The following is a 12,253-nucleotide window of genomic DNA, read 5'->3' as shown; positions in this document are numbered from 1 at the left end:
CCTTGCGGGGAGGCCTGAGTGCGTACAGCTCAGTCTAACCTTCTCAGTTTTGCCTGTTCCCAGTGTTCTTACCTTAAGGTCAGAGACCAATAATCCAGTAGACAGTCAACCAGGTTCGGTCCAGCCATACCCTGCTCGATGCGCCAGATGTTGCTGTCCATGGGCTTCTAGTCGATGATGAAGAGGCAGCACCACATACAAAATGATTGATTTTAAAAGGGATGGCTGGTGCTTGCTCAGGCACAACAGCAATCACTTGTCTTTATTCATTGTCTTTTATACCTGAACTCATCAGATAAAAATAATCCAAGAATAAAGAAGAAAAAAGGTAAAGATTCTTTATCAGTGCTAATACAACAAAGTTCATACACACCTTTCTAAACTAAGAATATCCTATTTGGAGATAAACCACAAAGGGCTGGGTTGTCTGTTTTGTTTGCCCACTTTCCTACCCATGTGAAAGTTATTGTGTAAATAGAGGTAGTGGATTAAGTGCAACTGTCCATTGCCCCAGGTAGCTGATCTGTCTCCAGCTACGACTGGGCAAGGACCCTCTGACACATTCTTTCCTTTAAGGCATGACTGACTGCATTTTTCAGCAAAGCCACTTATGCGAGCTTGGGGAGAATATTCCCCCAAACTCACATGTAGCCCAAGTACTGGAAATGTCTCTTCTCAGAGACTCGTACCTCAAGGAGCACACATGAGACTGATTCACTTTACAAGGGTGCAGGGGACTGTGCCCCTTTACTGCCAATAACCTAAATATGCTTAGAAGCCATTATTTCTTAGAGCCTTCACAAAGTAATAAAGCTCTGCCCACAGCTCGATTTTGGTTGGGTAAGATCCTGAGCAAAAAGCAACATCTGGATGTTTAATTAGATTTGGATTCTTATTTTTTTTTTTAAAGAAAAGCTTCTAAGTCCTTTCAAAAATTCCATATAACACAATAGGACATCTATATATTGAACCACTTTTAATGATTGACCAGTGAGATCAGGTGGTATTAGCCTAACATCTCTATTTTAAAGTTAACAGTTTAACTTTTACCTAAAGGTTTTCATATTCATAATAATTGGTGTATAGATTCATTCTAGTATTCCTTCCTCAGCTGCAGATGTTGATGACCAAAAGCTATACATCTCAGACTTCTATAAAATTGGTGTTCTTGCTATCAATCAGATTCCACTTATTAGATATATTCCCATGACAGATGTTTGAAAAGGAAAAGGGAAGTATTCAGCTTCCTTAAACATGAATGATTGATGTTAGGCAGTATATCCATAGATATATTAGGTTATTTTATAACACTATTCAAATTACCATCATTAATTTTGTGTATGCCATGAGGAAGTTACAAAACTTATATTCTAATCTCTGTTATAGCTGAATAGTGTATTTTTAAAACTAAAATTTATAGCTCTAATTTTCTCATTATCTTCCTAATTGTAGCAGAGGTGGCTGCTTGCCTTGTGAGCCAGTAGTGTAGCTGTATTTTTCCTTTTAATTGTTCCAAAAACTGATTTTTGGGATAGATTTCCCTATTCTTTCCCCAAATTTTGCAAGTTCTCAGTTCATTGTATTAAATTCCTTTGTAATTAAAATAGCAAGAATATTTTCTGTCTTTTTTTTTTCAAATCATATCCTAACTGAGACCAGAAAAAGGTGAATTTCAGGAGGATAATAGTGAATGGAAAAGCAATTTACTGAATAAATACATACAGTATGATTCCATGTATATAAAGCATTTTTTTTTTTTTTGAGACAGAGCTTCAAGCTGTCACCCTGGGTAAAATGCTGTGGCATCACAGCCTACAATAACCTCCAGCTCCTGGGCTCAAGCAATTCTCCTGCCTTCACCTCCCAAGTAGCTGCGACTACAGTTGCCCACCACAATGCCCAGCTATTTTTTGGTTGCAGCCATCACTGTTGTTTAGCAGGTCCAGGCTGGATTTGAACTCAGCAGCTCAGGTGTATGTGTCTGGTACCTTAGCCGCTAGAGCCACAGGCGCTGAGCCCATGCTTATAAAGTTTGATTACACTAAATATTGTGTTATTTAAGGATACTAACAACTATTACAATGTTATAAAGCAAAAGAACAAAATGATAAACACACATTTTATGATAGTGTTTAATTCTAAGGAAGGAAAAACAAGGGTAGAATTATAGTGAGAGGCACAAAGAAACCTCAAATGTAAAAGTAATGCCCTATTTCTTAAACTGGATGATACATGCCTAAGTGCTAAGTAAATCACTACTTTTACTATTTTATTTATTTATTTATTTATTTATTTATTTATTCTTCTTCTTTTTTTAAGACACAGTCTCACTCTGTTGCCCCAGGCTAGAGTAGTCTAGCTCACAATACCTTCAGACTCTTGGGTTCAAGTGATCCTCTTGCCTCAACCCCTCAAGTAGTTGGGATGACAGGAATCCACCACAGTGCCCAGGTAGTTTTTCTATTTTTAGTAGAGATTGGGTCCTGCTTTTGTTCAGGGTGATCCCAAACTTCTGAGCTCAAGAGATCCTCCCACTTGGCCTCCCAGAGTGCTAGGATTATAGGCACACTTTTACTATTTTATACATATTTTATAAATAGTTTTAGGAGACACTAATTATTTAATAAAGCAAATATTGGAATTTGTGCCAGTTATTATAGTACATATACTAAAATTGGCATAATATAGAGAAAATTAGCATGACTTATGTAAAATAATTACATGAAAATTGATGAAATGTATCACATTTCTTAATAAAAGATACAGTTTAAGAAAAAATGAAATAATTATTACTGAACAAAATTCATTTTGTATTATTTATATATCTTTAATAAGTGTATCAATTTCATTAAGTGCAAAGTTTGTATGGACAGAGGAGAAAAGAGAGAGGAAACTCATCATTATTTTGTATGATGTCAGAATCTCCAATTTGATCTCCCTCCAATTTGGAGACTAATTATAACATTGAAATCCTCCAGCAACCATGGACATACAGCAGTGGTTTTCAATCTTCCTAATGTGGTGACCCTTTAATACAGATCCTCATGTTTTGGTGACCCCCAACCATAAAATTATTTTCATTGCTACTTCATAACTGTAATTTTGCTACTGTTATCAATCACAATCTAAAAATCTGATATGCAGGATGTATTTTCATTGTTACAAATTGAACATAATTAAAGAATAGTGATTAATCAAATAAACAATATGTAATTATAGATTGTGAAATATTTATTTCTACTTACAAATAAATGAAATTTTGTCTTGAACCATGGTTTAGCAAGGGTAACAGTCTTAATATAACAATAGTAAACTGCATTGCTACATTTTTTGACAGTATGTGTCAAAAGCCAACAATAGTGGAAGGTTGAGATTGCCTCTTTCTCACCAGATCAGAAATTCTCAGGGCAGTCTTTGCAGGAGTACTATGAAGATCATCTTCCACAACAAGTCTATATCTGTATTTAGACTTGATAATCAACCAGCTGGAAAACCCTGTTTCACAAAGATATGTTGTTGGAAATGGAAGAAGGCACAACACAGTCTCAGACAGAACAGGATATGAATATAAACACTTGATCCAGAATCTTGCAACTGCCATTGTAGAGAAATCAGTTCTCGCTGTATTCCTGTTAATACGTTCAATGAACTCCTCTTGTGCTGTCTCAGGAACATCTTCAACTTTGACTGTGAATGGGATTCTGGCAAGAGCAAATGGGGTGTCAGGTAGATTTGGAAAGTATGATGAAATTTCATCTGCAAGCATGTTCAAGTGTTCTTTCACAGAAATTATCATCATAATCCTTTTGTCTGGTTCAACATCAAGTTCCTCAAAGAAAGCAAATAATGTAGGCAACATGTAAATTTTGTTTTCATACAATGTTTTTTTTTTGTTTTGCAAAAGCTTTACTTTCATTGGGGATGATCGGATCTTTTCAAGACAAATCTAGGCATGTTGCATTTGGTCCTTGAGTGATAAATTTAACTCATTCAAGATCACAAAGATGTCAACCAAGTAAGCTATTTTCTGCCATTCACTTTTATCGCTGAAAAGTGCTCCCAACAGTGGTCTTGCTTTTTGATTAAAAAACATTTTGAGTTCATCATGAAGCTCAAAAACACGTTTTAAAACTTTCCTCTCAAGAACCATCTCACTTCAGTGTGAAATAGCACAGCATTGTTCGGCGTATCCAACTCGTTGCACAGTTGCAAAAACAGTCAACTGTTTAAAGTGCTTGCCTTTACAAAATTGACAGAATTTATGACGCTTTTCATTATTTTTTGTAAATTGTGTGGCATCGTCTTTGTTGCTAATACTTGCCAATGAATCAAACAGTGACTTCCAATGACTTTCGGTGACTCATTCAATGCCAAACATTGAAATCCAGATCAACATCCTAGCATAGGTGAAGCACCATCTGTGCAAGCATCACAAGCCTTTTTCCCAAGAGATCTTATGCTCTTTCAGAAATGAACTAACCGTGTCAAATACATCACGTGCAGTAGTTGTCATTTCAAGAGGTTTGCAAAAAAGAAACTCATCTTTAAAGTCGCCATTGTGAATATACCTCATGTAACCAGTAATTGTGAACAGTTTACAATGTCTGTAGATTCATCAAGCTGGATACTAAATATTGGAAGTGGAGCAGATTTAATTTCCTGGACTATCTGATCAAGAATATCAGCATACATGTCATGTATTCTTCTGCAGTCAGTGTCATTAGATAAGGAAATTGAATTCAATTTCATAACAAATTCATCTCTGATCATAATTCAAACCATGTCTTTGGCCGCTTGCAATAGTAAATCCTCAGCAATGGTGTGAGGTTTTATGGCTCTAGCAATTCTGAGTGCCCCCAAATATGAAGCTTCAAAGGCTGTTATGTTTTTTTTGTGGTACTTGCCAAAACTCTGGCTTTCTTGAGTCCATCAGCTTTGCTTCTAAAATAGTTAGTATCCTTGCTGGCAAAGCTCCAATGCTTGCTATGAAAATGGCATTTTAGTTTCTTTGGTTTCATACATTTAGCTGATAGAACTTTACAATAAATAACACATTGCAGTTTCTCAATTCCTGATGTAAATATTGAGGTAAAACCGTACTTTATTTTCTTTTCTCAATGTTCTTCTCTACCTGATCCATTGTCATGGGGTGGTTTGCTAATGAAAATAATATATAACAATAGCTTTAATAATACAAAAGCTGATACATGGCATAGTTCAGTCTATTCAGTTTGTTAAAGATTCCTGTGATTAACAATTCCGTTGTTTTTTTTTTACATACCTGTTACTATCACAAGGGAACAGTATACACATCAACCACAGCTGAATATAAAAAGACCGATCAGCATCCATATTAAGTTCCCATGGTACAGAATTTTTTTTTTTTTGCTGTAGTTGATGATTTTATAGTATTATTTTACATTTACCCAGTAAATATAATTCATGAAGCGTAATTTTACCTCCAATACTGCTGCTTTCAACATGGTAGCTGCGTAGCTGCTTTCAACACAGCAGCTGTCCTCTACAGAAGTGTGAGAGGTCCACATAAGTACATTATGGCACCAATCCTGTCTGTATTTGTACCAGGTGTATGTGATGGGGTCGGCAGGATGATGTCATCACACTGGGTAACTCGTATGTGGGAGTATCTGTATGTGGGCAGACCCACCTTGAGATGGATAGAGGAGTGATGTCTCTGTTCTTAAGACTATCAGAAATATGTGTTTTGAGAGTCACTGACATACAGGTATTTTTGACTTCCTTTCTACAGATGAGAAAATTGATGTCTTTAGAAGTTAAGACCATTGTTTAAGGGCATACTAATAGTGACAGCAGAGCCCAGACCCAAACTCAAGTATTAAAACCTGTGTTTTTTATTCATATAGTAACTTGCATATAAACTAAAATGTAGCCAGAAAGAGATTGTGTCCTTTATGATTTTCCAGGGGGGGGGGGTGAGATGTTTATTAACTTGGATTTACGAGGTAGCAAACAGATATTAGCATACAAAACATAACTGACCTCAGCCTCTCATCTTATAGGATTTCTTCTCCCTCCACCTCTTCATATTACAAATTTCTTTTTCTTTCTTTCTTTCTTTCCCTCCCTCCCTCCCTCTGTCCCTCCCTTCTTCCCTCCTTCCTGCCCTCCCTCCCTCTATCCTTCCTTCCTTCCTTCCTTTCTTTCTCTTCTTTTTTATTTTAAATGGAGACAGAGTCTCACTCTGATTCTCAGGTTAGAGTGCCATGGTGTCAATTTAGCTCAAGGCAACCTCAAATTTCTGTGTTCAAGCATTCCCCCTGCCTCATCCTCCCAAGTAGCAGAGAACACAGGCACATGCCACTATGCTCAGTTAATTTTTTTTCATGTTAATTTGAGGGTAGAAAAATTATGTTACAATGTTTGCATTTCTTAGGTAGAGTCCCTGTTGTGGTTGTTTCCCAGCCCCAGAAGGTATGCCATATACCCCCACATGGTGCCCATTAAGTGAGAGCACACAATCCCCCTTTCTCCTCCCCTCTCTCTGTCCCTAATTTCCCCTCAACACAACTTGAATTAACTTGAGTTTTTCTCCGGTCTTCGTATGTATTTGATTATTTAGTCACTTCATGTTACTATTCAGTACAATGAATACTTGCTTTTCCATTCTTGTGATACTTTACTAAAAATAATGTTTCAACTCCATTCAGGTTAATATAAAAGATGTAAGGTCTCCATCTTTTATGAATTAATAGTATTCCATGGTATACATATACCACAGGTTATTAATTCATTCCTAAGTTGATGGGCATTTAGTTTTTTTCCATATCTGGGTAATTGCAAATTAAGCTACAATAATCAATCTATTGCAAATGTAGTTATAATAAAATGCTTTCCTTTTTCCTTCTTGACAGATACCTAGTGGAACTATGGGATCAAATGGAAAGTCTAATTTGAGCTCTTTAAAAATTCTCTTTACTTCATTCTAAAGAGGCTTTATTAGTTTGAAGTCTGATCAACAGTTCCCTTCTCTTCACAAACATACCAGTAAATGCAGCTTTGGGACTTTGGTATTGGTTATTCTCACTGGGTTTAGGTGAAATATCAGGGTGGTTTGATTTGCATTTCTCTGATGATTAGGGGTGATGAGCATATTTTTATGTTTGTTAGCTATTCATCTGTCTTCTTCAAGGAAGTTTCTATTCATGTCTCCTGCCAAGGGTGAGATGTAATTGTTTGTTCTTTTTTGTTGATTAATTTGAGTTCTCAAAGTCCTAACGTGCAAATTTCTTTTTCTCTTCTGAAGGTTGTCTATTTGCTTTAATTGTTGTGTCATTAGCTGTGCAGAAGCTTCTCAGCTTAATTAAGTTACATGTGTTTATATTTGTTGTTGTTGCAATTGCCATGGAAGTTTTTGTCATAAAATTTTTCCCCAGTCCAACATCATCAAGAGTATTTCCCACTATTTCTTCTATGATTTTTATTATTTCATGTCTTAGATATAAATATTTTACCCATCTTGAGTCAATTTTTTAAGTGGCGAAAGGTGAGTTTCCAGTTTCATTCTTTTATATATGGTTATTCAGTTCTTCCAGGATCATTTATTAAGTAGGGATACTTTACCCCACTGTATGCTTTTGTTTGGTTTATCAAAGATCAGATGGCTACAAGAGACTGGTTTCATCTCTTGGTTTTCTATTCTGTTCCATATGTATATGTCTTGATTTTTATGTCAGTGTCATGATGTTTTGGTCAATATGGACTTTTAATAAATCCTGAAGCCTAGTAGAGTGATGCCTCCACTTTTGTATTACTGTGAATTGCCTTGGCTATACAGAGTTTTTTTTTCTGGTTCCATATAAAATGAAGAACTATTTTTTCCAATTCTTCAAAGTAGATTGTTGGTAATTTAATGGATATTGCATTAAATTTGTAGATTGATTTGGTTAGTATTAACATTTTCACAATGTTGATTCTTTCCCACTAAGAGCATGGTATGTTCTTCCACTTGTTAAAGTTTTCTGCTATTTATTTTCTTAGGGTTACATAATTCTCTTTGTAGACATTTTTCATTTCCTTTGTTTAGTATATCTCTAGGTATTTAATTTTCTTTGAAGTTACTATAAAGGGAATTGTATCCTTGATTTGCTTTTCAATTTGGCTGTTATTAGCATGTACAAAGGCTACAGATACGTGGACATTGATTTTGTACCCTGACATTTTACTGTATTTCTTTATCATTTCCAGGAGTTTTGTGGTTGAGGGTTTAGGGTGTTGTATGTATAAAATAATGTCATTTTAAAAGAGAGAGCATTTGATTTCCCCCACCACTATATGGATGTCCTTTATATTCTTCTATTGACTGATTGCATTGACTAGAACTTCCAACACTTTTTTGAATAGTACCGGCAATAGAGGACATCATTGTCTGGTTCTAGTTAAGTGAAAAAGTTTTACTTTTTGCAGTTTTACTCCATTCAGTATGATATTAGCTGTGGGTTTGTCATAGATAGCTTCAATCAGTTTAAGCCATTTATGCCTATTTTTGTAAGTACTATTATTACAAAAGGATGCTGAATTTTATCAAATGCTTTTTCTGTATCTCCTGAGAAGATTATATGGTTTTGTTTTTTGCTCTATTTATATGATGAATTACATTTATGGTTTTGCTCATATTAAACCAACCTTTCATCCCTGGAATAAAGACTATGAGATAATAATGTATAATTTTTTTAATCTGTAGCTATAATTTATTTGCTAAAGTTTATGAATATTTTTGCATTGAAATGCATTATCAAAATTGGTCTATGGTTCTCCTTTTTAGTTGGGTCATTTCCTGATTTGGTATCAGGATGATGTTTGCTTCACAGAATGTGTAGTGGGAGGTTCCTTCCTTCTCAATATTTTGGAATATTTTTTGCAGTACAGGTACAAGCTCTTATTTGAAGGGTAGATATAATTCTTGTGTGAAGCCATCTGGTCCAGAATTTTTTTTTTTTTCTCAAAAGATGTTTTATTTCTTCAAATTCAGTGCTTGGTATTGTTCTGTTCAGGAGATCTATTTCTTCATGGTTAAGTTGAGGGAGATGATGTGATTCCAGGTATTGGTCCATTTCCTCCACATTGTCAAATTTCTGAGCATAGAGTTTTTGTAGTCAAAGATAATCTCTTGTGTCACTGTGGTATCTGTTGTTATTTCCCATATTTCATTATGCTTGAGGTTATTATAAATCTAACTTTTCTGTTTCTAGTTAATCTGGCAAAAGTTTTATTCATTTTGTTTATCTTTTTGAACTATCAACTTTTTCTTTTCTTAATTTTCTGAATGATTCTTTTATTTTCAACTTTATTTATTTGTGCTTTAATTTTGGTTGTTACTTTTCTTGTGCTAAGTTTGGGCTTGGATTACTCTTCCTTTTCCATTTCATTGAGATGCTTCAGTAGGTTGTTGATGTGCTCTCTTTCCATTTTTTCTGATGGAGGCACATAATGTGATAAATTTCCATATTAGGTGTGATTTTGCAGTATACCACAGGTTTTTGTGGCTTGTTGTTTCATTATTCTTAAGTTTGAAGAATTTAAAAATTTCCTTCTTTATCATCTTCTTAACTCAACTGCCATTCGACATAAGGTTTAGTTCCCAAGCCTTTGTGTGGGGATAAAAATTTATATTGGAATCTAGTTCCACGTTTATTGCCTTGTGGCTGAAAAAATACAAGGTATAATTTCAATACTTTTAATTTTTTCAGGTCTATTTTGTGTCCTAGGGTACAATCTATTTTGGAGTATGATTCATGGATTGATGAGAAGAACTATATGCATTAGCTTTGGGATGATATATTCTGTATATGTCTATTAAGTCAAATTGTTCCAGGGTTGCATTTAATTCCCTTGTTTCTGTGTTTAGTTTCTGTTTGGAGATCTGTCCAGTTCTATCAAAAAAGTGTTAAAGTTCCCAGAAATTATGGTATGGTAGGATATTATATGGTTTAGACCAATTAAATTCTATTTCATAAATATGGAAACATTTAAGTTGGATGCATAGATATTTAGAATTGAAATGTATTTTGTTGTATGGTTCCCTTGACCACTATGAAGTGACCATTATTTGTCTTTCTTAAATTTATTTGCTTTAAATTCACTAGTATCTGTAAAAACGCTTGTGACTCCTTCTTTATTCTGGTTTCGATTTGCCGGAAATATTGTTTCCCCCTTCCCCTCCTCTCCCTTGGCTGTTTCCACATATTCTTATGCTATAGTTGGGTTATAGCCTTCACAAGAAAGCTATAAATTAGATTCAGAGTAGAGCTGAGTACATTGGATACTTTTTCTTCCATTCTTGAGATACTTTGCTAAGAAGAATATATTCCAGCTCCATCCATGTAAACATGAAAGAGGTAGAGACTCCATCTTTCTTTAAGGCTGCATAATATTCCATGGTAAACATTTACCATAATTTGCTAGTCCATTCATGGGTCGATGGGCACTTGGGCTTCTTCCATAACTTAGCAATAATGAATTGGGTTGCAATAAACATTCTGGTACAGATGTCTTTGTTATATTGTGATTTTTGGTCTTCTAGCTATATACCTAGTAAAGGAATTATAGGATGTAATGGCAGGTCTATTTTTAGATCTCTGAGTATTCTCCAAACATCCTTTCAAAAGGAATGTATTAGTGTGCATTCAAACCAGCAGTGTAGAAGTGATCCTTTTTCTTCACATCCATGTCAACATCTTTGGTTTGGGGATTTTGTTATGTGGTCTAATCTTACTGGAGAAAGGTGATATCTCAAAGCAGTTTTGATTTGTGTTTCTCTGATGATTAAGGATGATAAGCATTTTTTCGTGTGTCTGAAGGCTGTGTGCCTGTCTTTAGAGGAGTTTCTCTTCAAGTCCTTTGCCCACCCTGAGATGGGATCACTTGTTCTTTTCTTGCTAATACGTTTGAGTTCTCTGTGGATTCTAGTTATTAAACCTTTATCGGAGGAATAACCTGCAAATATTTTCTCCCATTCTGAGGGATGTCTGCTTGCTTTACTTACTATGTTCTTCGCTGTGTAGAAGCTTTTTAGTTTGATCAGGTCCCAGTAATGTATTTCTGATACTGATTCAATTACCTGGGGAGTCTTCTCATAAAATATTCACCCAGGCCGATTCTTTCAAGAGTATTCCCCACAATTTCTTCTATTATTTTTATAGTTTCATGTTTTAAGTTTGAACCTTTTATCCAGTGATAGTCTATCTTAGTTAATGGTGAAACGTTTGGGTCCAATTTCAGTCTTTTATAGATCACCAGCCAGTTCACCCAGAACCATTTGTTAAATAGGGAATCTTTTCCCCACTGAATGTTTTTAGTTGGCTTATCAAAGATCAAATAATGGTAAGTAGCTGGATTCATCTCTTGGTTCTCTATTCTGTTCCAGACATCTACTTCTCTGTTTTTGTGCCAGTATCATGCTTTTATGATCAATATCAATTGATAGTACAGTCTCAGGACTGGTAGCATGATTCTTCCTGCTTTATTTTTATTTCTGAGTAATGTTTTGGCTATTTGAGTTTTTTTCTGATTCGTATAAAATGAAGTATTATTTTTTTCAAGATCTTTAAAATATGACAATGAAGCTTTAATAGGAATTGCATTAAAATTATATATTGTTTTTGGTGGTATAGACATTTTACCAATGTTGATTCTTCCCAGCCATGAGCATGGTATGTTTTTCCATTTGTTAACATCTTTTCTTAAAGTTTCATAGTTCTCTTTATAGAGATCTTTCACACTCTTTGTTAGATAAACTCCCAAATATTTCATCTTCTTTGGCATTACTGTGAAAGAAATAGAGTCCTTTATTATTTTTTTGGCTTGGCTATTATTGGTATATATAAAGGCTACAGATATATGGGTGTTGATTTTGTAGCCTGAGACATTGCTCTATTCCTTGATCACTTCTAAACGTTTTGTAGTAGAATCCTTAGTGTTTTCCAGATATATGATCATGCCATCTGAGAAGTGGAAAGTTCGATCTCTTCTGACCCTATGTGGATACCCTTGATCGCCTTTTCTTTCTTAATTGCAATGGCTAAAACTTCCATTACAAGGTTAAAGAGCAATGGAGACAATAGGCAACCTTGCCTGGTTCCTGATCTAAGTGGAAATGATTTCAATTTAACGCCATTCAATACGATATTGGTTGTGGGTTTGCTGTAGATGGCTTCTGTCAGTTTAAAAAATGTCTCTTCTATACCAATATTCTTAAGTGTTCTGATCATGAAGC

At 34.9% G+C, this 12,253-nt stretch overlaps 1 non-coding gene across 1 annotated transcript; it reads left to right on the top strand.

Moving 5' to 3' along the window:
• Positions 1–2,644: 2,644 nt before the first annotated feature.
• On the top strand, positions 2,645–2,751 carry LOC128578791 (U6 spliceosomal RNA). The gene has a single exon (XR_008377909.1). It is a non-coding gene; the product is annotated as a U6 spliceosomal RNA (small nuclear RNA).
• Positions 2,752–12,253: the final 9,502 nt, after the last annotated feature.

The sequence above is a fragment of the Nycticebus coucang genome, chromosome X (genome assembly GCF_027406575.1).
Source record: "Nycticebus coucang isolate mNycCou1 chromosome X, mNycCou1.pri, whole genome shotgun sequence".
NCBI classification, from domain to species: domain Eukaryota; kingdom Metazoa; phylum Chordata; class Mammalia; order Primates; family Lorisidae; genus Nycticebus; species Nycticebus coucang.
The sequence above is the reverse complement of the archived record's forward strand: the minus strand, read 5'-3'. Positions and strand labels throughout refer to the sequence as shown.